Raw genomic sequence first — 24,487 nt, 5'->3', positions numbered from 1 at the left:
GTAGGTGCTTTCTTTAGGGTTGTCTGTCTGCATTTTGTTGCAGCCCACAATGCATTGCAATCCTAGTCAGCTCAGGGGTTTTTCAAGTATTTGACTTATGGCCTAAGTAGCTAGGCAGGCTGATAAGAACAGACAAAGCGAGATATTTTGGAGGCTTTCATCTTGGACGGAACTTCTTTGGTTCAGGTGAGGGCAACTAAGGGGTGGGGGTGGGGGCCTAAAAAGCAGGCATTGAACATCCAAGCAGGGGCCTACTATATCCTATTTTTTATGTAGCTTGCTGACCTAAACCAATTCAAGGCACTTTGTCTTGGAAATGGACCACTGTATACATTATTTCCTTCAATTCTGTCCTCTTTTTCTTTTTACTCCTTTTGCTCCCATTTCCACATTTATTTTTGTGTCCTTTGGTCCTCAAATCATTTCAAGAACTGTTGACTTTCTTGATTATAAGAAAGTAGATCTGATTTGATTTCTAGTAATAGTTGGTATGTTATGGGCATTTGTTGATGGCTGTTTCGATTAATTTTGGGGTTAACCCTCTAACACAGGCGATAATGCAACACCCTACAGCTGTTAGGATCTCAGCCACTATGATAAGGGAGATTAAAATAGAGGCTACCATTCCTTTCCATTTCCCAAACCAACTCTCTAGCCAATCAGTAAATGGGGCATCAATTCTGACATTTTCCACCAATTCATTGGCTAAAGTTGTTCACCCTTGGGATGCCTTTGTGATGTTTCCATCTGGGGCAATATTGTTAGGAATGAAGGTGCAACACTTTCCACCCAGCATGATGCATATGCTCCATTTTTCTGCTAAGATTATGTTTAGTGCCAAGTTTGTTCTCCCAGGCCATTTGGCTGGTGGCATCTAACTGACTAACCACTCCTTTGAGAGCTTTTTGAGTATACTTGATGAATCTTTGTTGATTACAAAAGATGTAATTAATTTAATTCACATTTTTATTAATAGTCGACCACCAGAAGAGTGCTGGTTTAAACCCAGTAGCTATTCAGTTTCAGGCCTTAAATTTATTAGGTATTCCTTTAGGGACTTCTATTGAGTCAATATAAATGTTGGGATTAAAATAATTTGTTAGATCTCTCTGACATCGGTGGCCATGTGGATTCTTGGGGATTTTATGGAATGCCAGGGTGAATCAAATGGCCGATTGAAGTAAGGTACAAGTCCCGGTCGAATTGAACAGTAACAAGTCACGGAGGTTCCTCTTTCCACGATACCACCAGACATTAGCTCAGGGTATATGAAGAGCCGAGTACTTGCCTTTGTTTGACTCACCAGTAATGTTTCAGATACGGGTACAAGTTGAGAGTTCTCCCATGGGCTTATTGAACTCTGCCCCCTGACAAGAGAGAAAAGAGGAGTGGTTCATATTCCCTATAAAGAATGAGGGGATTGCTCTAGGGTCTGATCTCTGCAAGGTGGGAAACAGCAATGATAGACTTTGCAAGCCTCATTTCCCCATGCATCCCTGTTCTGGTATAGGGCCAACCTGCAACTCATTCTATTGGGATTGGTATCCCATCCTAGGGGAAATGGAACCACCTGTGCCTGAGGCTGCGCAGCAGAGCATGCGTAACAGTTGCTCTTATTAAGAGCTAGTACTGAAAATTTGACCCGTTCAACCCAGGCATTTACATCCCCCAATCCAGTCTCAATTTCTAAAATCTGCCTCAAGTGAATTACCTTAATTATTTTTACTCTCTTAGGGTCATTGTCTGGTGGGTTAAAGGACAAAATGGGACCGGGAGTTATAGTAACCTGGGGTGGGCTCAGGGTGGAGTTGGTGACTAGCCTAAAAGCCAACTCTCCCACAGGATCCCTTCCTGAGACATTTATTCCTAATCCATGCCTCCAAGGTTCCTGGTCTAGAGTAGCTGGGTTGTTTATGGTAATTGATATAGGATTGCATTCTAAATTTCTACAGTTAGGTGGCATGGGGCCCTTATACAAATGTATTTTATTCTGTAAGGGTTTGTTTTTGGAAGAACGGCTCACCCAGCCTCCAAATTGAGTGGTCCACAAGACCTCATTCCAGCTAGAATGGGGCTTGCCCCAATGACAACCTGTTTCAGGATAGATATTTGTTTGCTTGTGACAGCTGTCTTTGGTTCCCTAAATTCCTGAAATGTAAGACTTGGCAGGCATTGAACTTTGTGGTCTGGGGGGTGGGGGTTCTAGTTATGTTGACTATTACTTTGACTGGATGTTATTCTTCTACCGGGCTCCATCCAATCATTGTGAACCCTCTCACCCCTGGTAGTAGGATTAATCCTAACTACATCCACCCCCAGTGACAGAGCCTGCTCATAGCTTCCTTCTAGGTTTTCCTTAGAGTTAGCTTTAAGGGTTTCTTAAGTGATCTATACACTTCCCATTCACACATTTCTCTTCTTTCTAGGGATTCTTTTACCAGTCACCTGACCTGAGTGTAATGTGTCCACCCCCATTCACCTGTTCCTACAGCTGTCTCAGAGATCAGGAGCACTTGATAGGGACCTTCCCAGCTTGGGCGAAGCTTGTCTTCTTTCCAAGTCTTAATTAGCACCTAGTCGCCATGCTGGAAGAGGTAAACCATGAACTCAAGAGGCAGGGTTTGAGTGAGAAGTCCTTTCAACCTAAGGGATGACAGGGTGGAGGATACGGCCAGTATATAATTTCTAACAAAGTGGTCTTTGGTTTCCATAGTAGGAAAGTCAATAGTCCTACCTAAATCCAGGAGTCCATATAATAACTCATGAGACAGTCCCACGTCTTTCCTTGGGGCTATCCTAATCCTAAGCAGTGCTATTGGGAGACATTTGGTCCAAGGCATTTCAGTTTCTAAGATTCGTTTAGTAATACACTTTTTGAGAGTCTGATTCATTCTTTCTACTTTTCCAGAGGAGGAGGGATACCAAGGGGTGTGGTAATCCCATCTAACGTGTTAACCTTCCATAATTCCCCTTAGCACCCTTGAGGTAAAGTGGCTCCCGTTGTCTGAATCAATATTTTCTACCAGGCCAAATCTGGGTATAATTTGTTCTAAGATTATTTTGATCACATTCCCGGGGGTGGCAGTTGGGAGGGAGAAGGTCTCCACCCAGCGGAGAGGTGGTTTACCACTGCCAGTAGTCTCCCTATTTGGGGCATTTCTGTAAAATCTACCTGAATGCTTTGAAATGGCTTTAACCTAGGAGGTTTTCCTCTGGTAGTCTGTTTTTTTAACTACATTTTTGTTTATTTTCTGGCAGCTCGCATACCCCCCCCCCCCACATTTGTTTAGCAAGGGTATAAATCTCTACACACTGATAATTCTTAAGCATTGTATTACACATCAGCTAGGGACCCCGATGATTTTCCCTATGCAGTATGGACATTAGTTTTCTCATTATGGGTTCATTTATCATTTCTCTCCCATCAGGGAGCACCCTCAGTTTGAGTGTCCCCTATCTTGCCCAGCTCTTCCTCCTCCTCTTTAGAAAACTGGGGTTTTAATGCCACCTCAGGGATACCTAGGATTGGTCCAAACAGTTTAATTTTTTCCTCCAGGGAGACTCGCTTAGCATTATTTGCAAGCCTATTTTCTACAGCTTCTATACTGTTTCCTTTCTGATGGCCATTTACATGAACTATGGCTACCTCTGCAGGAAGCAGGAGGTTTTCCAAAACTTGTTTGACTAGTTCCTCATGTACCAATTCTTTCCGCCTGCTATTTATTAGGACCTGCTCTGTCCATATTTTTCCAAAGGTGTGTACTACTCCATAGGCATATTTGGAATCAGTATATATAATGCCTTATTGGCCTTCTAGGAGCTTTAGGGCCTAGTTAAGAGCATATAATTCACAGGTTTGGGCTGGCCAGTTATTGGGCAATCTACCTTTTTCGTATAAGGATTGTTTGTTTCCATCAGTGACAGCAAAGCCATTATGTCTTTTACTGTTTATCACTTGGAATGACCCCTCCACAAACAGCCTTATCCCATCACATAGTGGAGTTCCTCTAAGGTCTGGTCTAACTTTGGTTTGATATTTTATGATATCTAAATAGTTATGATCTGATGCCTCCTCATTCTCCTCTCCTGTCCATAAGAAACTGACTGGATTCAAGCAAGTATCTGTTGTTAAGACCAAATTATCTTTTTCTAGTAATACGGTTTCATGTTTTAAAATCCGGGAATCAGTCAACCATCTCCCAGCTCTTTGATTTAATATATTCCTGACCCAATGCGGGGTGCTTACCACCAGGGCCCTGCCAAAGGTCAGCTTCTGACTCTCCTCTACCAGCAGGGCCGTGGCAGCTACTGCTTACTTGAGCTTTTGTCTCTGTCTCCCGTCTTTCATGGACTCTCTCTCTCTCTCTCGCTTCCTCTTGTACTTTTACTTCCTCTTACATTATCTTTCTTTTCAGTCTCACCTTCTGTGCCTCTCTTTGATCTCTGTCTTTCCCAGTCTCTCTCTCGCTCATTTTCTTCTTCTATCTCTTTGTCATCCCATTGTCCTTCTCCCTCATCCTCATTTCTTCCTCTTTCTCTCTCTCTCTGGCCCTCTACTTTTGCTGTTTCCTCTCCTTTATCTTTCCGATTTCCTTTCTTACTTTTTTCTTTTCCTCCCTTTCCCAGTTTCTCTTTTCTTTTTCTTTTTTTTTTTGACAAAAACCTTTGAGCTTCCCTCAGTAGTCCTTTAATCCATTTTTACTTCATCCATGAATCTTTTGCAGTTTCTTAGTAATATCAGGACAGCTTTTAGTCACAAAATTAACATTTAAAAGACTTTGCCCTGCTGGGTTCTCTGGATCTAACCTTGAATATTTTCTCATTTGATCCCTGAGCCTCTGCAGAAACAGAGAAGGAGACTCCTTTTGTTGTTGCTGTTGTCGTCGTTGTTGTTGTATCTCAAATGCTTTGGAGACATTTTGTGTCCCAGGAGTGGACTTTTTAATCTGTTTAATTATTAGTTCCCTTAGGTCCTGCATTTGGGTCCGATCTCTGGGGTTATTGTTATCCCATCTGGGATTTGCATTTGGGAATTTCTGCTCAGCTGACAGGACTCCTTGCCTGGGAGGATGCTGTCTCTCCCAAATGTTCATGGCTGCCCTTCTAGTCATTCCCCTGTCTTCCTCAGTAAACAGAATATTTATGATTGACAGCATCTCAGCCCAAGTGTAAAAACTGAATCCTAAAAAATTGATTTAGCTGCTCTGCTAAACCTAGGGGATCTTCCAAGAGTGGCATCATTTCCTTTTTAAAATTCTTAACCTCAGTACTTGTTAGAGGTGCACTCACAAATCCAACTCCTCCCTGTCCCATAGGGACTTCTCTAAGAGGGTACATGTTAGACATCTGCTGTTTAGAGGAGATAGGGAAATTCTCAATGTCCTTCTTACTTTGTTCTAATTCTTTCCTCAAGTTTGGATAAGAATTTAAGAGAGCATTGGGTTTACCTCCTTCATGACCCCCAGATTCCTCTTCCTCTGGTCTTCCTGTTACCCTCCGATCTCCATGTCTACTTGGTGAGATGTATGGGGGTGGGGTCAAGCGTGTTAGGGGATCCCAGGGCTTTTCATTGAGTGAGAGCTCTTTACTATGCTCTTTTTTTTTTTTTCCTTTCTCTTCTTTAAGGGGGAACATGGGAATTAATTCACCGATCCAACGAAGGCCATAACCCATCTCCCCTTGTGAGGATGGGGTTTTATCATTCACAGAGAGAATTAAAGCTTGGCACACTCAGTCCTCATCTGAGCCAAACTTAGGCCAAAAGACCAAGGACTGATGAATGGGCTCTTTGGGCCAGATAAAACAGCAATACTTTATCATCTTTTGTTTTTCCTTGTTACTGGCTCGAGGGTTATCCCTCCAAACCTGTAGCATTCTCCCCAGTGGACTATTTGGGGGAATTTCAGAGAGAGTTTCTTTAGTTCCCTCTTTCCTTTGTTCCCTAGGCCTAGAATTCTTATTTTCCATTTTTAGTTAGTCTCTGTGTCTGAGTGTTTCCCTGTATACTCACTGCCATGCCACTGGAGGTTTCTTGCACACTCAAGAATCACTTCATCCATCTCCAGCCGTTTCCCTTATGGGAGTAGGGAACCATGGATTGGGACTCCGCACTTGTTTTGTATCTTAGATACGTCTCAGTCACACACAGTCGACCCCCGAAAATGCCCAACCACGAAGGCAGTGCTTACAGTCCAATTTTCCTACCTTGGCTCATGCACAAGGTTACCTGGTTGCTGCAGTGCCTGCTTTTCTCCCTGTGTCACTTTCATTGTCTCCTGAATAACAGTCTCAGGTTTGTCTATGGCTTCTGTGGGGAGCTGGGACACCAGGACAGAGTGGGCCACCTAAATCAAGTGGGACGAGTCTCCCCTTTCAGCCAGAGTCCCACTGCATGCAGGCACAGAGCTCCCCATACCGGCCACCAAGTTGTGAGAAACAAACTCACCCATCCAAACCCAAAGAATAGACTCAGAGGCCAGGCGTGGTGGCTGACGCCTGTAATCCCAGCACTTTGGGAGGCCAAGGCAGGCAGATCGCGAGGTCAGAGGGTTGAGACCAGCCTGACCAACATGGTGAAACCCCTCTCTATTAAAAATACAAAAATTAACTGGGCGTAGTGGCATGTGGCTGTAATCCCAGCTACTTAGGAGGCTGAGGCAGAAGAATTGCTTGAACTCAGGAGGGAGAGGTTGCAGTGAGCCAAGATTGCACCACTGAACTCCAGCCTGGGTGACAGGGTGAGTCTCTGTCTAAAAACAAACAAACAAACAAACAAACAAACAAAAACAGGACTCAGAGAACAGCAAAAGTGAGACTTTTAAAGATGGTCTTGCAAGATCGGATGTCTGATGGGCAGGCACATGCAACACGGTTACAACAAGCAATTTATCCTCTAGTGCACAGGTCCCTCCCCAGATTCCTCATAGGCTGAGTACTGTGGGATCACAGTCTTCCCAGACATCACGTATCAGTTTTTGGCTAGGGGCTTTATGTGTTTTCTTTAGGGTTGTCTTGCTGCATTTTGTTGCAGCCCACAATGCATTACAATCCTACTCAGCTCAGGGGCTCTTCTAGTATTTGACTTATGACCTAAGTAATTGGGTAGGCTGATAAGCACAGACAAAGTGAGATATTTTGCAGGCTAGTAAACTTTTATCTTAGACTAAATTTCTTTGGTTTGGGTAAGGGCAACTAAGCAACAGGGGAGGGGAGTTGACAAGCAGGTGTCGGCTATCCAAACAGGGACCTAGTATATCCTATTTTTTTCTGTAGCTTGCTGACTTAAACCAATTCAAGGCACTTTGCCTTGGAAAAGGACCACCATATACATTATTTCCTCCAATTATTAATGATTCAGAATATCTATCAAGCTCAATCTCCAAAGTCTAATGTACTTTGTTTTCATCTATTTGTCTTTTTCGCACACATTTCTGGAAAGCAAATAATTTTATCCTTCACATTTCTGATCTGATATATTGTACTTTAAAATTGGCTTTCATTTTCTCCATGGTAGATTTTTAACCCCATCTCATTTGTATTTCCTGTGCCCTTCTTTACCCCTTCTACCTCCACTTTGCAATGTCTTCTCTTATAGTTTCCAATCAGCCTATTCTCTCCTAAAGCAAATAAAAGAAAAAAATTACCAATTTATAAATTCTGGGAATAAATTGCAGGAGACAAGCATGGTTTTTAATTTGAGGATTAAAATTCAACCTGAGATTTAGGTGGGGACAAATATCCATACTATATCACTGTCTATCATCTATCTATCTATCTATTGACATCTATTGATGCACACATCATATACATAATTAAAAATAAAAAAGTAAAGTAAAATTAAACATAAGAATAGGCTGAACTCTTTTATAAAAAGAAAAAACATGTTCACAATGCCTAATTGGATAAATCAAACCTATACTGAGCATAGTTCAGTATCACAACAAAATCAAGTAGAATGAAAAATTATTAAAGTTGTACGAGGACTAAACAACAAAATCAATAAAGTAGAATTGCCTAGTTATACATGAAGAGATACAGTTACACCTTAGAGAAATTGCAAGTTTGGTTTCAGACCACCAGATAAAGCAAGTATCACAATAAAGTATGTAACTTTTTGGTTTTCCAATGTGCATAAAAGTTATGTGCATACTATATTATAGTTTATTAAGTGTGCAATAGCATCATGGCTTAAAAAGTGCACACCTTAATTAAAAATACTTTATTTCTTAAAAAAAAGAGAGAGACAGAGAGAGAGAAACCTGCCAAGCCTTTCATTCTCAGTCATTAGTGAGTCATGATCACTTTGCTGGTGGAGTGTCTTGTCTCAATGTTCATGGCTGCTGACTGATCAGGGTAGTGGTTACTGGGGTTCGGAGTGGCTGTGGCAATTTCTTTACATAAAACAATGATGAAGTTTGCCACATTGATTAAATCTTCCTTTAATGAAAGATTTTTCTGTAGTATGCAGTGCTTTTGACAGCATTTCATCTAGAGTAGAACTTTGAAAATTATAGTCAATCTTCTCAAACTCTGCAGTTGCTTGATCAACTAAGTAGATGTAATATTCTAAATCCTTTGTCATTTCAACAATGTTTCCAGCATCTTCACCAAGAGTAGATTCCATCTCAAGAAACTGCTTTCTTTGCTCATTCATAAGAAACAACTCCTCATCCACCCAAGTTTTATCATGAGATTGCAGGAATTGAATCACATCTTCAGCCTCCACTCCTAATTCTAGTTCTCTTGCTATTTTCACTACATCTGCAGTGACTTCCTCCACTGATATCCTCAACCCCTCAAAAGCATATATGAAGGTTGGAATCAACTTCTTCCAGCCTCCTGATAACATTGCTTTTTGACCTTCTCTCATGAATTACAAATGTTTTTATTGGCATCTAGAATGGTGAATTCTTTCCAGAAGGCTTTCGATATACTTTGCCCAGATCCATCAGAGAAATCAATGTCTATGGCAGCTATAGCTTTATGAAATGTATTTCTAAAATAATAAGATTTTGAAAGTTGAAATTATTTATTCTTGGATCCATGGACTACAGAATGGATGTTGCATTAGCAGAATTGAAAATATTGATTTCCTTGTACATCCCCATTAGAACTCTTGGTTAACCAAGTTCATTGTCAATGAGCAGAAATATTTTGAAAGGAATCTTTTGAGCAGCAGTTCTCAACAGTGGGTTTAAAATACGGTTAGTAAACCATGCTGTTAACAGATGTGATCTCACCCAGACTTTGTTGTTCCATTTAGGGCATATGCAGAGTAAATTCAGTGTAATCCTAGAAATTTTGAAATGGCAAATGATCATTGGCTTCAATTTAAAGTCACCAACTAAAGTAGCCCTATCCTTTGAAGCTGGGCTTCAGAGAGGGTCAGCCTATTCTTTCAGAAAGGCAGCATGTCCTTTGAAACTTTGAAGCCAAGCCTGAACTTTTCTCTAGTTATGAAACTCCTAGGAACCATCTTCTCCCAATGTCAAGTGGTTTCATCTACACTGAAAATTTGTTGTTGGAGTAGCCATTTTCATCAATTATCTTAACTAGATGTTCTGGAAAACTTGCTGCAGCTTCTACCTAAGCACTTACTGCTTCACTTTGCACTTTCATGTTATGGAGATGGCTTCTTTTCTTAAACCTCATGAACTGACCTCTGCTAGCTTAAAACTTTTGTAGCTTCCTCACCTGTCTTAGCCTTCACAGAATTTAAAAGAGTTAGGACATTGCTCTGGATTAGACTTTGACTTAAAAAAAAAAAAAAAAAAATGTTGTGTCTGGTTTGATCTTCTGTCCTGGCCCCTAAAACTTTTTCCATATCAGCAATAAGGCTGTTTCGCTTCTTATCATCATGTGTTTTCCTTGCCTATTGGAGGAGCAATTTTGATTTTCTTCAAGAGTTTTGTCTGCATTCACAATTTGGTTAATTTTTTGGTGCAGGAGGCCTCGTTTTCAAGTTTTTCTTTTGTTATGCCTTTCTCACTAAGCTTAATCCTTTCTATCTTTCAATTTAAACTGAGAGACATGCAACTCTTCCATTTGCTTGAACAGTTAGAGGTCATTGTGAGGTTATTAATTAGCCTAATTTCATTACTACTGTCTCAGGGAATACAGAGGCTAGAGGAGGGAGAGAGAGATGAGGGAATGGCAGGTCAGTGGAACAGGAAGAACACACACATTTATCGGTTAAATTCCCTGTTTCATTTGGATGTGGTTTATCGCTACCAAAAGCAATTATAATATTAACATCGAAGATCACCGATCCCAAATTAACATAATAACGAAAAAGTCTGAAATACTGTGAGAGTTTCAAAATGTGACACAAAGCTACAAATTAAGCACATACTGTTGGAAAAATGGCACCAAATGTGGTCGATGCAGGGTTGCCACAAACCTTCAATTTGTAAAGAAAAAAAAAAAAATCTGTAGCACAATATTTACAATTGTACAATTGTATATGAAGCACAGTAAAATCAAGTGCAATAAAAATGAGTTATGCCTATATCTATATATAAAATCAACCCTACTAATCAAGAATATCTATTTTTAAATGCATATGAATCAGTCATGAAAATTGGCATTCCTTGATCTACCAAAAAAAACTCAATAAATTCCAGGCACTAGAAACAATACAAATACTATTTTCTGACATTATGCAATAAAATCAAAAGTTAGTTAAAATAAAAAGGTATTTTATATGAAAAAAATTTAGAACTCAAATTTTTTAAAAAAATTAAAAACTTTTGAAAGGGATGTCTAGGCCGGGCACAGTGGCTCACACCTGTAATCCTAGTACTTTGGGGGGCCAAGGCAGGCAGATCACTTGAGTCCAGGAGTTCAAGACCAGCATTGGCAACATGGCAAAACCCCATCTACACAAAATACAAAACTTAGCCAGGCATAGTGGCAGTCACCTGTAGTCCCTGCTACTCAGGAGGCTGAGGTGGGAAGATCACCTGGGCCCGGGCTGCAGTGAGCTGTGATTGTGCCACTGCACTCCAGCTTGGGTAACAGAGTGAGACGCTGTCAAAAAAAAAAAAAAAAAAAAAAGAGGGATTGTCTATTTAAAAACTCAGGACAAAGTTTATTTAAAAAAAATATTGGGCACTTTCTCAAAATCAATGATAATGGAAACAGTATATCCAGATGTGTGGAATATGACTAAAAGATCTATAAGGTGAAAATGTCTATTAAATACCTTTATTAAAAAATAGAAATAAAAGTAAATTAATCAAACTTACCACAGAGAAAGCTAAGTATGCAAAATAACAAATATTAATAGATCTAAATATTTTTTCTGTAAAGATAATAGCTAATTTAATAAACTAGAAAACAAAAAAAACTAGAATAAACAAATATATTCAAAAAGAATTTTTTTTTAAATCTACAAAATTAAAAAAAAAAAAAATACTGCCTAACCTGTTTCAACAGAAAAGGAGAAAGTCAAATACACATTTTGGAAATGACAGGTAAAAATAGCCATAAAAAACAGAAACTGAATACATCAAAAAACTACTTTACCTAGTTTTATATAATTTTTTTTTTATTTCAGTAGCTTTAGAAGTACAAATGGTGTTTGGTTACATGGATGAATTGTACAGTGGTAAAGTCTGAGATTTTAGTGCACCCATGACCTGAGTAGTGTACATGGTATCCAATAGGTACTTTTTCATCCTTATCCCTGCTACCCCTTCCCCACTTCTGAGTCTCCAGTGTCCATTACACCACTCTGTATGTTTTTGTGTACCCAAAGCTTAGCTCTCACTTATGAGTGAGAACATGTGGTATTTGGTTTTCCATTCCTAAATTACTTCTTTTAGAATACTGGTCTCCAGTTCTATCCAAGTTGCTGCAAAAGACATTATATCATCACTTTTTACGGCTAAGTAGTATTCCATGGTGTATGTATACCACGTTTTCTTTATCAGCTCATTGGTTGATAGGCACTTAGGTTGATTCCATATCTTTGCAATTGTGAATTGTGCTGTAATAAATGTACACATGCAGGTGCCCTTTTTCTAGAGTGATGTCTCTTCTTTTAGCTAGATACTCAGCAGTAGAATTGCTAGATTGAATGGTACATCTACTTTTAGTTCTTTGAGAATCCCCATGCTGTTTTCCATAGAGGCTGTACTAATTTACATTCCTACCAGCAGTGTCTAAGCACTCCCTTTTCACCACATCCATGCCAATATTTACTGTTTTTTGACTTTTTAGTAATGGCCATTCTGGCTGGGGTAAGGTACCAGCTCTTTGTGGTTTTAACTGTCTTAGCAAATAAATTTAAAAGCCTAAGTCAAAAGGATAATTTTTTTGAAAAATGTGACTTACTAAAATTGACCCCAGTAGAGACAAGACTAACTAAGCTAATTACTGCACCTCAGGGGGGAAAAAAATCAGAAAGTACAGTAGCTAATAACGCCTCCACAAAAATAAATGAATAAGCACCAGGTCCATAATTTTTAGAGACAGATCATTCTGAAGCTCTGTGAACTATTTCAAAGTATAGAAAAAGGATTTGTTGATGAGACAGGTATAACTTTCATCCCAAAATCTAAAAATGATAATGTTAAACAAAGAAAACTAAAGACCACTCCTACACATGAATGAGTATAGAAATTTCAAATAAAATACTAACAATGAGAATTCAATCAAATTTTTTAGAACTTTTGATCATGTGAATGCAAGGGAGTGTCAACATTTAGAAATCAGTAAATATAGCTGGGCATGGTCGCTCACACCTGTAATCCCAGCACTTTGGGAGGCTGAAGTGAGCAGATCACGAGGTCAGGAGTTCAAGACCAGCCTGGCCAACATGGTGAAATCCCATTCTACTAAAAATACAAAAATTAGCCAGGCGTAGTGGCAGGTGCCTGTAGTCCCAGCTACTTGGGAGGCTGAGGCAGGAGAATTGCTTGAAACTGGAAGGCAGAGGTTGTATTGAGCCGAGATTATGCCACTGAACTCCATCCTAGGTGAAACAGTGAAATGATCAGAAAGAAAGAGAGAAAGAGAGAAAGAGAGAAAAAAATTGGTAAATGTAACCCATCATATTTGTAGAGCTATGCAGAAAAATTATGTAACATATCCGTTGATGTTACTAGGTTGGTGCAAAAGTAATTGCAGCTTTTGCCATTAAAAGTAATGGCAAAACCTAATATATATATTTAGCACCAACCTAATATATGGAAATATATTGTATAAAATTCAACACCTATTTATAATAAAACATTAAATACAATATAAACTGATGAATAAATCTTTAACATAATAATATTTACCTTAGTCCCCAAACCAGCATCTTAATAGGAAACATTATAGGGTGCATAATTTTTCCTCTGAAATTAGAGAAAAGATAAGGATACTTACACTCTCCCCTATTACTTAACATGACAGTGAAGGCATCATTAGCCAAATAAATGTGACAAAAGGAAGCAATTGGGAGAATAAGTTTTGGAAAGTAATATGTAAATCAATCACTATTTACTAATGACATAGCTATAAATTAGGAAAATTCTCCTTGTCTCCTTTCCAGCCTCTGCTGCTCCTGTCCAGTGCCGCCAGCACACCCAAGCTCCACTTTAGGTTTTAAAGCAGACTCTCTGGATTTGGCTTAGCAGTGACAAGATAAAAGGAGCAAGAGCCCCAACTTGGCTGTGAAGCCCTAACTGCCTGCCAGAACTTAAATTTGTTCTCCTAAATTATAGGAGATCAGGCATTTCCCTGATTGTATAATCTGGCAATTAACCCTTACAAGTATAAATTTTCCAGTCAATGTAAAGGAAGGAATGGTGAGTGGTAGGATTTCTGGATCTTCACCCAGAAAACTTAGTCCCAAGTACATCACAATTAGCTCTCAGAGCTAATTGTATAGCTGCTGTAACAAACTGCCACAAACTCAATGGCCTAAAACAACATACATTTATCATCTTACAGTTCTGGTGGACAGAATCCTGTAAAGAAAAGCCTGGGCTAAAATCAAGGTGTAGGCAAGGCCATATTCCTTCTGGAGGCTCTGAGAGAGAATCCCTTTCTTTGCCTTTCACTGCCCAGATTCCATGACTTGTGGTTTCTTCCTCCATCTTCAAAGTCAGCAAAGGTGGGCGGGTCATTCTCACAAGGCCATCTCTCTGGTTCTTTCTCTCTTCTGCCTTCCTTTTCTGCTTATACGAACCCCTGTGGTTACACTGTGTCTACCTGGATCATCTAGGCTAGTCTCCACATCTCACGGTCAGCTGCTTAGCAACTGTAATTCCACCTGCAACCTTAATTTGCCTTTCCATGTAACCTGACACTCACAAATTTCAGGGATTGAGATGTGGACATCTTTGGGTGACCATTATTCTACTTACAGCAAGCTTTTAGAGGAGAGAGCCATAATTTTACAAATCAGGAATCTGAGATCAATAAAAGTAAAATGATCCACCTAAAATCACACAGTTAGCTCTAATCTTGGTTGAATATAGATTAGAATCAAATATTCCTATCTTTTAAACCAGAATAATATTCCCATAGAAGACTCAATACACATTAGATACTACAGCCCTCCTGCAATACAAAAATATACTACTCCATTTACAGTATATAGAACATTTTAAAAGTTTAACACACAAGCAGATATTTGACATACACTTAGTTTTTAAATTGAAAATGTAATGCCTCATTAGTGTTTTCAGTATACTAGGTGACAGTGAAGATGACAGCAACACAAATTACGGAATTGGGATTGTAATGAATATTCCTGCTAGCAAAACTTGAAAACCCGAGCCCTGATATAGAAAGGAAGTTGTTCTTTTATTAAACATACATTGAATTTGTGCATCTAAAGGGACTTTCTATCACAGCACTGAAATTCAATGTTTGATCTTTAGGCTCAAACTTAAGTTATTATACACTGCACTTACACATACACACACTTGCTTCTTCTACGTGAATAAATGTCTAGCCTTCTTTTTCTTGGAAAGGTCAGCATTTTTCACTTTGGGAATGTCATTAGAGACACCTCTCCCTTTTGCAGTGAGGTGGCAGGGAATATTAGTTCTTGGAACCACAGAAATTAAAGAGCAAGGGGGACCAGGGAGGTCATACATTCATATTCATCTTCATGACACTCAAGGACTGCCTTTTACAGACCTCTTCAGTGAATTGTTCCCTTCTATTTTGACTGCAGAAAAGAAAGGGTGCTGTAAACCTCATTTAGAAGGTTATTTCACGTTTCTACGTGTTAGGTGCTCTTTTCTCTCGATGTCTTCCTTCTTTTATTATAACCCCATGCTCTTGGCGATTACCTTTCACTCTCATTCATGCATTGCCTCATGAGATTGTCTGTGTAATTTTCATCCATGAAGAGAACCAATTAGCTCTGTGTTCTATAAAGAGGTCTTTGGCCTCTTTGAAGAAAGACAAGGCTGGCAGAGAAAGGGAATTAGACTGACTCCATGGCTGAGTTTGGGGCCTGAGACTAAGAATCAATGATATTGTTCTCTCAAGAACAAACTGTTCTTTCCTGCTCTGGTGTTGACTGAGGTTGGATACCTACACATCTCTGAAAATTTCAGGCTCTCTGAGCTCTGGACATTATCCAGGGAAAAAAACACTGTGAATACGAAGGAGTGAAAAAGACTCTATGGGCGACCAGGAAAAAATTCAACATAATTCTACTGCAGATCATGAGGTACTTTTCTAAGCTCTGAAAGGACACCTTTAAGTTTAGAAGAAACAAAGGAAAGAACACATTAGTTCCAACATGAGTAAGAGGAAGAGATGAGCAGGTGAGACGCTTCGTGAAGGAGCAAAGTTCTTTAAGGGTAGCCACGGGTTTTTCATCATAATACCAGCACCACAGAGGGTTGCAGAGCCTTGAGTTTTGTAAGCCTAGGAAGTTTGATTCCCTCTCCCCCATCTCCATCTGTGGAGAGAGTAGGTTTAATACAAGGAAAAAGGACTTTGTAGTTATTTAAACCTTGGCTCGAAAATCACTCTAACACTCACAAGCTGGGGGATCTCAAAAGAAATTTAACCCTCCTTAGTCTCAGTTCTCTCATTAAAAACAGCAGCAGGCAGAGGTGTCCCACTTCCAGCTTGTTTTTCTGATGAGAAAATATGCAGGCACTTGGAATCGCCACACATGAAATCATGCAAATCTTAGGATTTCAATTTTAAAAAATAGTAATTCTATTTCTTGCTCTCTTTCTGCTTCCTTTGATTCTCCCCCCCTTCATAACAGGTCATTATTAAAGGTAATAGAGTTAATGGAAGCATAGTTAAGACGATAATATCCTGTAGACTACTGTGGAACCTTCCTAACTCTTGCTACTGCCTCTGTTCATTCAGTTTCCATCAAGATTGTCCACTGCTACTTCCCACACTTAACTTTATATTCCACATTACCATATCAAACTTGATAAAAATGTTTCTCAGCTCAAAATAAAAGCTCTTCAGCATGAAATTCAAATCCATCTACAATCTGGTCCCTGTCTACTTCTCCAGCTCAGAGATAACAAGGTTATTTATTTTTTCATTCATTCAACAAATATTTATAGGCTACCTAGTATGAGCAAGGTACTATAGCAGGTGTTAGGCAATTAAATTTGAAGATGTTGACAGAAAAAGAGAGATGAAATGTAATTTTACAGATTTAAATTTCCATTATGCTCAGCTTATTTTCTAAAATAAGTATGTATCACTGATATAACTATTTTTAAAAGCCATATCAGGTCTATAACATCTCTGTTTTATTAATGAGAGCATCAAGACTCTGAAAAATTAAGTGAATTTTCCAAAATAAAACAGCATTAAAAAGCCAAGTAGAATTTGAATTATATAATTTTAAATTCTGCCATTTTTGTTTGTGTGGTCCTTTGGCCTTTAACTTACTTTAAAAATGCTTCTCATCTGTATCTGCTCTCATGAATTTTAACAAAGACTTTCATGTTTTCAGAAATAATTTCTTTTAAGTGACAATGAATCAAACATTTAAAGATGCTTTTTCCTACCTTCTGTATCCCAGTAAAGGAATTTCCTACCTTAGCCAGAAACCATAGAATGACAGAATTGAGCAATGCAATTCTTGCATCTTTACAACTATTTTCTGGCCTAGAGTTCTTTTATCCTTGGGAGATTCAGAAGCATTATTTATATATGACATTTTGAGGTTGGTAACCCTCTTCAGAAATTTTCTTTCCTTCCAATGCAAAGGAAATGAAACTCTCTTTGCATACATTTTTCACCTCAAAAACTCTCAGGCTTGTAATCAATTTTGACCCATTTGGGGACCGCTACATACAGTGGAAAAAAATATGGCCTCAATGATCTTGGTAACAATTGCCATATTTTTCGACCAAAACCAATGAAGGTTTTAGGGATTTGAATCTCTTGTCAGAATGTTATCACTTATTACGTTGGCCAGGCTGGACAGTGACCAAATTGTTACAGAGTTTGTTTTGTTTTGATTTGTGTTCTTTGCCTCCTCGGGTTTTAGGGTAGGGTAAGAATGTCATTCTCTTGCCAAGCAAAGATGCAAATGACAAATCATAGGATAGCACTGTGACCTAAGATATTTTAAGGAGACTGCCTTTCTCTTCTAGTAGTCTTTCTACTTGGGGACATATTTTCATAATTCTCTCTCTAGAGGACAACATCTGACTAACACCCAAGGCTGCTAAATCTTCTGAGCTCAAGTTCGTCTTCTGCCTTCCTCTGGTGTTGGTTTTCCTTGGATGTTTAGCTGTTCCATGTTGTGTGTTCAGTTTTTGGATTGGTGCTTCCTGTCAGACTACCTGATACATCTCCGCAGTGTCAGCTTGAAGGTAACCACAGAAGGTGCTGCTGAGGCTGTCCTCACTGGGAAGGCGAGGCATCTGGGGATGGCGGCCCACCATTTTCTCCCAAAGGGACCAGCCATCTAGGATACAGTCTTTTATATCCAATCCAAGCTCCCACAACCTCTGCATCCACCTAGAAATGCACATCGAAGTGAGGATACATGAATATACAGTCAAGTGCTGAGCTATTCCTAGTGGCAAAACCAACGAATCACTTTGCTGGTTGTCACAGAGTTGTTTTCTGCTCTGAATATAGGCCATTCCCAGGGTGCAAGCATTTTTCTGCCAACTTCAATTTTGTTTTCACACCTTTTAGGGTAGTTTTAGGCTGTGGTTGCAGTCTTCAACTCTATGTCTTTCATGGATTTCACACAGTTCCTGGTCCATAGAATGACTCTTTTGTGTGCATCATGTACATGGATTTATTTATTTATTTACATGCCATTTTTATCATTTTGTATTTGGAGCAAGAGTGGGATGCTAGAGCCTATTTCAGTCTACCATCCTCAACAAATGAATTGAACATATGCTTTCAGCTGTGGTGGGTTGAATATGGATTGAATGGTTTTTTTTTTTCCTCCAAAACCCATGTTGACATTTAATCCCCAATGCAACAATGTTGGGAAGTGGGGTCTAGTGGGAGGTGTTTTGATCATGAGGGCTCTGGCCCATTAATGGATTAATGCCATTTTAAAGGGCTTGAGGGAGGGAGTTTGCTCTCTCTTGCTCTCTTGGCCTTCCACCCTTCACCATGGAATGACAAAGCAAGAGGGCCCTTGCCAGATGCTGGCTTCTTCATTTTCAACTTCCCAGCCTCCAGAACTATAAGATATAGATTTCTGTTCTTCATAAATTACCCAGTCTGCAGTACTTTGTTATAGCAGCACAAAATAGACCAAGGCAATAGTGTCCCCTAAAAGCTCACGTTCACCCAGAGCCTCATGATATCACTTTATTTGGAAACAGAGTTCTTTACTGATGGAATTAAGGACCTCAAGATGAAATCGCCCTGGGGTTAGGGTGGGCATTAAATCCAATGACTGGCATCCTTGTAAGAGGAGAGGACCCAGAAAGACTTAGATACACAACGTGGAGGCTGCTGTGTGAAGTGAAGGCAGCACATTGAAGTGATGTATATACTAGCCAAATAATGACAAGAATTGCTAACAACCACCGGAAACTGATGTATGGCAAACCCCAAAATTAGCTTAGTCCAGGAGGGTCCTTGGCTTTATTCAGGAAAGAATTCAAGAGCAAGACAGTGGTAGAAGAAAGCAGGTTTACTGAAACAGCAGCACATAACAGAATGGCTGCTCCTTGCATAACTGGGATAACCCCTTGGCAGTGCGCCTACCGTAGCAGTGTACAGCGAAGTGGCTGCTCCATAGGCAGAGCAGCCTGGAGTAGTAGTAGTAGTAGCAGCAGCAGCAGCAGCAGCGCCAAGCAGCAGCAGAAGCAGTATACATCAACAGTAGCTGTCTGGAACAGCCGTTGGGGCAGGAGCAGTGGCCGCAGCTGAAGCCACAGCTGCAGAGGCAGCCCCAGCATGTATTGCTGGCTAGCTATATTTATACCCACTCTTAATTATATGCTAATTAAGGGGTGGGTTATTCATAATTTTCTAGAAAATAAGTGGGGAGTTCCTGGAGCTATATAAGGTCACTTCCTAGTTGTTGCCATGGCTTGTTGCCATGGCATTTGTAAACTGTCATGGCACTGGTAGGAGTGTCTTTAATTATGAACAGTGTGGGCACCAGAAGTCACTTTTGCGACCATCTGCTGGTTTTGGCAGGTTTCTTTACAGCATCCTGTTTTTGATCAGCAAGGTCATTATCAGTGCTCAGAAAACAAGTTCTACTGATATCTCCACTTCAAAACTAGAAAAGAAGCATGAAAAAGACTTCCTCACAGCCTGCAGAAGGAACCAACCATGTTAGTATCTTTATTTCAGACTTCTTGCCTCTTAAACTGTAAGAGAATACATTTCTGTTGTTTTAAGCCACCCAGCTTTCAGTACTTTGGTACTTTTGGTACTTTGGTACAGCTGAGTAATTATACCCTAGGAAACTAATACAACAGCTCTCCTCATTCACGTAAATTTCATAAAGATACAATAAATTATAATTTTTATAAGGTAAGGGTAAAATGATCTCTATTTATATATCTTTTCCATTATTCTTTTCATGGTATGGCTAGAAACCCAGAAAAGTCTGAATCCTGCTTCATGATTTATTCCTACTTTTTCCATTCTTTCTTCCACCTCCAATCCCCATCCTGTAACCCACCCCAACCAAAGCCAGTTTCCTAGAGAGCTACATATAAGAACAGAGGTTACATGAAAAACAAAGTATTACTTTATTTAATGGAATAGCACCATTTAACCTTTAAATCAGAGCAGTGGTAAAAATTACATTGGAGAATATAGATCAAGCCTGAGGCGTAAATGGGATCCCCTAGGTCCCTCTGAATTTAAGTCCTAAGATGAAAAGAGGAGAGACATAGCTCTGCATCTAGCTCAGGGCTATTGACCTTGCTAATGCCTGCTTCCTATATGAAAGGGAGAAGCAGAAAGTGCAAGAGAGTGCCATCCGCACCTGTGCATTCTATCCTTTTAATGTCACCAGACTCCAGTCACCAGACTCACTAATAACTATTAGCCAATCCAAACTCAAGACTCTGATTGAATTAGCAGATTCTCTTATCTTGGAGCGGGGTTTGGATTAAGCAAGAAGAGGTAGAATCTTCCTGTTAGGGCAAAGAGTACAACAGTATTTTCTTCCCTCTCCTCTCCAAATTGATCCCAATACTTTGCATACAGCTAAGCAGTCAATAAATGTCTATTGAAATAAGACATTCAGTTTAAATAATACATATTAAATACACTACAGCCATCAATTTATTAGATCCAGTTCTGACTTGCTTTTTTTCAGACCGAAGGGAAACCTCAACGTACATTTGCTTTTAAATCTATTCATTTATTTCAAGCCTATATAAAGTAACTATTTAATGGCAGTTTTTCTGGTAGGCACTTAAGATCAGAACTAATGAAATAGTTCATGAAGCTCAGAATCCAATGAGGATATGTATAGAAAAATAAGCAAAGTAGTATGATGCTCATGATAAATGTCATTGCACAGACGTCCAGAAAAGCCCAGGGAAGATACAGCTAACACTGAATATCAGGAGCTAGAAGATTAGGAAAGGTGATACTGAAATGAGTCTTGTTTGTTTGTTTGTTTGTTTTTGAGACGAAGTCTCACTCTGTCACCAGGCTAGAGTGTTGTGGCACAATCTCGGCTCACTGCAACCTCCGACTCCCTGGTTCAAGCGATTCTCCTGCCTCAGCCTCCTAAGTAGCTGGGATTAAAGGCATGCGCCACCACACCCAGCTAATATTTTTTGTATTTTTAGTAGAGACGGGGTTTCACCATGTTGGCCAGGATGGTTTTGATTTCCTCACCTCGTGATCCACCCGCTTTGACCTCCCAAAGTGCTGGGATTACAGGCATGAGCCACTGTGCCTGGCCGAGATGAGTCTTCAGTGATGAGTACAAAGAAGTACAATCAGAAGGTTGGCAGAAGGTAAAATATTTAAAGCAGAGAAGAAGGTTTACATAAAATTCTGCGAAGATGACAGAGGATTGCGTAGAGATAGGAGCCACACACACACACACACACACACACACACAAGCAATTTAGACTGTCAGTATCATGGGGTGTTGATAGGTGGAGAAAATCAGTGAAGTTAGAAAGGCAGTTGGAGGTTACGCCCTGGTGGGTCAGAAGGGACCAAACTGCATGTTTAAAACTAGAGATTCTGATATTCATGATGATGATGGCATCTTCAAGCAAAGGCAAAATGAAGTCATGTTCAGCATATTCTAATAGAAGAGATTCATGTAAAGACTGCAGTGTCACTTACCTAGGAAGCTAATTTATCATAAAATTTTTATTATAAATATACAGGAATGATTCAGATATTTTATAAATAAAATTTATAATAAAACGAATTTGTATTAACTACTGTTCCAAGCACTTAACAACATATTCTCCCTCATAATACAAAATCCTCCAAGGTGAGAACAATTATCACTCTGTTTCACAGATGGGAAAACTGAGGTAGGGAGAGGATATCTTACCCAAAGTGGCAGGTCCAGTCAAGCCAGGATTCAAACTCAGGCTGTTAAATCAGGAGCATGTTCTCTCACATCAGCGCATTACATTGTGATGATGGACCACCAAAAATATACAGAATGTGGGTGCCCCATGGGTTTTCCTCTCAGTTAGTCCTGAAACCCACAATACAAAATCAGGGGCAGCTCTACCAGGACCTAAGTAAAAGCCTCACTTGAAATAAGTTGTATTCCTCTGGCATCTATTTTTTTTTTTCATTTTTTTAATGTAGCCTAATTCAAATATTATTCCCTTGTCATATGATTTGCTCCTTACAGGCATTTGTGTCATGGACATAACCTTATTTTTTCTGCTACTAACCAATAGGTACTTGGCTTTTCCAATAAGTTTATGCTGCTTATGAATTGCGATCTCATCGTTTCCTGGAGTCAAGCCTGAGTTTTCATAGCTCTTATAAACAAACCACTCTGAGTATATGACTCACACGTGAACAGCATCTGGCTGAATCTGACTAGGGGATATCATTTGTGGCATTATTGGTATATTAGCCTACTAACGCCGCCATAACGAAATGCCATAGTCAGATGGCTTAAACAACGTAAATTTATTTTCACACTGTTCTAGAAACTAGAAGTCCAAGATCAAAATGTCGGCGAATTTAGTTCCTGCCAAGGCTTCTCTCTTTGGCTTGCAGATGGCTGTGCCCTCACCTTGTGTTTTCTCTGTGCTTGTGCACCCCTCGTGTCTCTTTATGTGTCCACATTTTCTCTTTTTATAGGGACATCAGCGAAATTTCATTAGGGTCCATCTTAAAGGCCTCATTTTGACTGAATTATCTCTTTAAAGGCCTTATCTCCAAATAAAGTCACGTTCTAAATTACTGGAAGTTAAGGCTTCAATGTATGAATTTGGAGGCCAGGACACAACTCATCCCACAGCACTCAGTCTAAAAACATCAACATTGCATAATTTGTAGGGCACATACCAGCTCTTACGTGTTTACATGAGCATCTAACAATGTGTCTTTCAAAAGATTCTGCAGATGCAATGCCCTCATATGCAATATCTTCCCTTATAAATGACCAAGGCAATAACAGAGAAATTGAGGCTGAAAGTCTTGTGAAAGTTTGCTTGGATACAAATTTCAGCTTCACTACTTGCTGGGTATTAGCCTTAGGCAAGTCACTAATGTGACTAGGCCTCAGTGACTGCATCTGGGGATAATAACAGTGCATATCTCATAAGGATTTTTGAGGATCAAATCTGATAATGCCTGCAAAATACTTAATATAGTCCCTTGCATATCATAAGCGCTTCACAGACATTAGATATCACTATTATTATTATTATAAATGGCTAAAATCTACACAACCCCCCCCCACATATATATATATGTAGTTCATCAGTAGTCTGAACTTATAGAGATGAAAAAGCAACATAAAATTTTACAATAATGGAGGTTCCCAAATTTCCAAGTAAGCAGGAGAAGTGTTTATCGTGATTTGGTTTGAAAAATTACACATGAAGTAGTTGCCTCCCTAATAGGGGCAAATCTCATAGGTTGGTTCACTTACCATCTATTCACAACAATGCTCTCCTCAATCACAAGGGTAGAAGGAGCCAAATACTTGATTTTCTGGGTCAGCTTATGAGAGAGAAATAAAGTCTTCTGGAAAGAGTTCCCCTTCCTAAATAAAAAGACGAAGTCCACTTGGTACCAATATTTGTTCTTTTAATGTCATTCTCCAAAGAAAGGGACCAGGGAACCTTAAAGAAATGGCTCATTCTAGAGAACATATAAGGTGAGGAGGGAGCACATTGCCAGAAAGAAAGGAAGTGCTCAAAACAAAAACAATGGGTGTATATCAAAGGGACCCAAGAGTCAACTGAAAAAGTTCCCAACAGCCAAAACTGAAACCACATCAACAACGAAAATAAATAAAGTAGTATTGGGTAATAATCCAAAGCATAAAATAAATTTTCATGAATACACACACACACACACAAACACACCTGTGTGTGCGCGCACACACACATGGCATATATACTTATATTAGAGACAGGATCTTTCTGTGTTGCCCACGCTAGAATGAAGTGGCACGATTATAACTCACTGTAACCTCAAACTCCTAGGCTCAAGTGATCCTCCTGCCTCAGCCTCCTGAGTAGCTAAGACTATAAGCCTGCACCAAACACCTGACTAATTTAAAAAAAAATTTTTTTTGTAGAGACAGGTGTTCTGTGTTGCCCGGGTTGGTCTCAAACTCCTGGTCTCAAGCAATCCTCTTGCCTCAGCCTCCCAAAGAGACTGGATTAGAGGCATGAGTCACCATGCCCACCCTATAGAGATATTAATAAAGGATTGCCCGTATAAATAAACTGAAGAAACACACCTCTTGTGCAGAATTTCAGTTAACACTGCATGTGCCTTCAGAGATGGCCTTATATTCCATAAGTATCTGTGGATTATTATTTATGACAATAACAATGGTGCAGGACTGAGACTGGCCCCTGTTTGAGCTTGA

At 39.5% G+C, this 24,487-nt stretch overlaps 1 long non-coding RNA gene across 1 annotated transcript; it reads right to left on the bottom strand.

The window, feature by feature from the left end:
• Positions 1 to 952: 952 nt before the first annotated feature.
• Positions 953 to 23,993, bottom strand: LOC110744010. Its single transcript, XR_002523980.2, has 3 exons — positions 23,537 to 23,993; positions 21,968 to 22,117; positions 953 to 1,367 (listed from the first exon to the last, which is right to left on the bottom strand). It is a non-coding gene; the product is annotated as an uncharacterized LOC110744010 (long non-coding RNA).
• Positions 23,994 to 24,487: the final 494 nt, after the last annotated feature.

Source organism: Papio anubis, chromosome 8 (assembly GCF_008728515.1).
Source record: "Papio anubis isolate 15944 chromosome 8, Panubis1.0, whole genome shotgun sequence".
Lineage (NCBI taxonomy): Eukaryota > Metazoa > Chordata > Mammalia > Primates > Cercopithecidae > Papio > Papio anubis.
The sequence above is the reverse complement of the archived record's forward strand: the minus strand, read 5'-3'. Positions and strand labels throughout refer to the sequence as shown.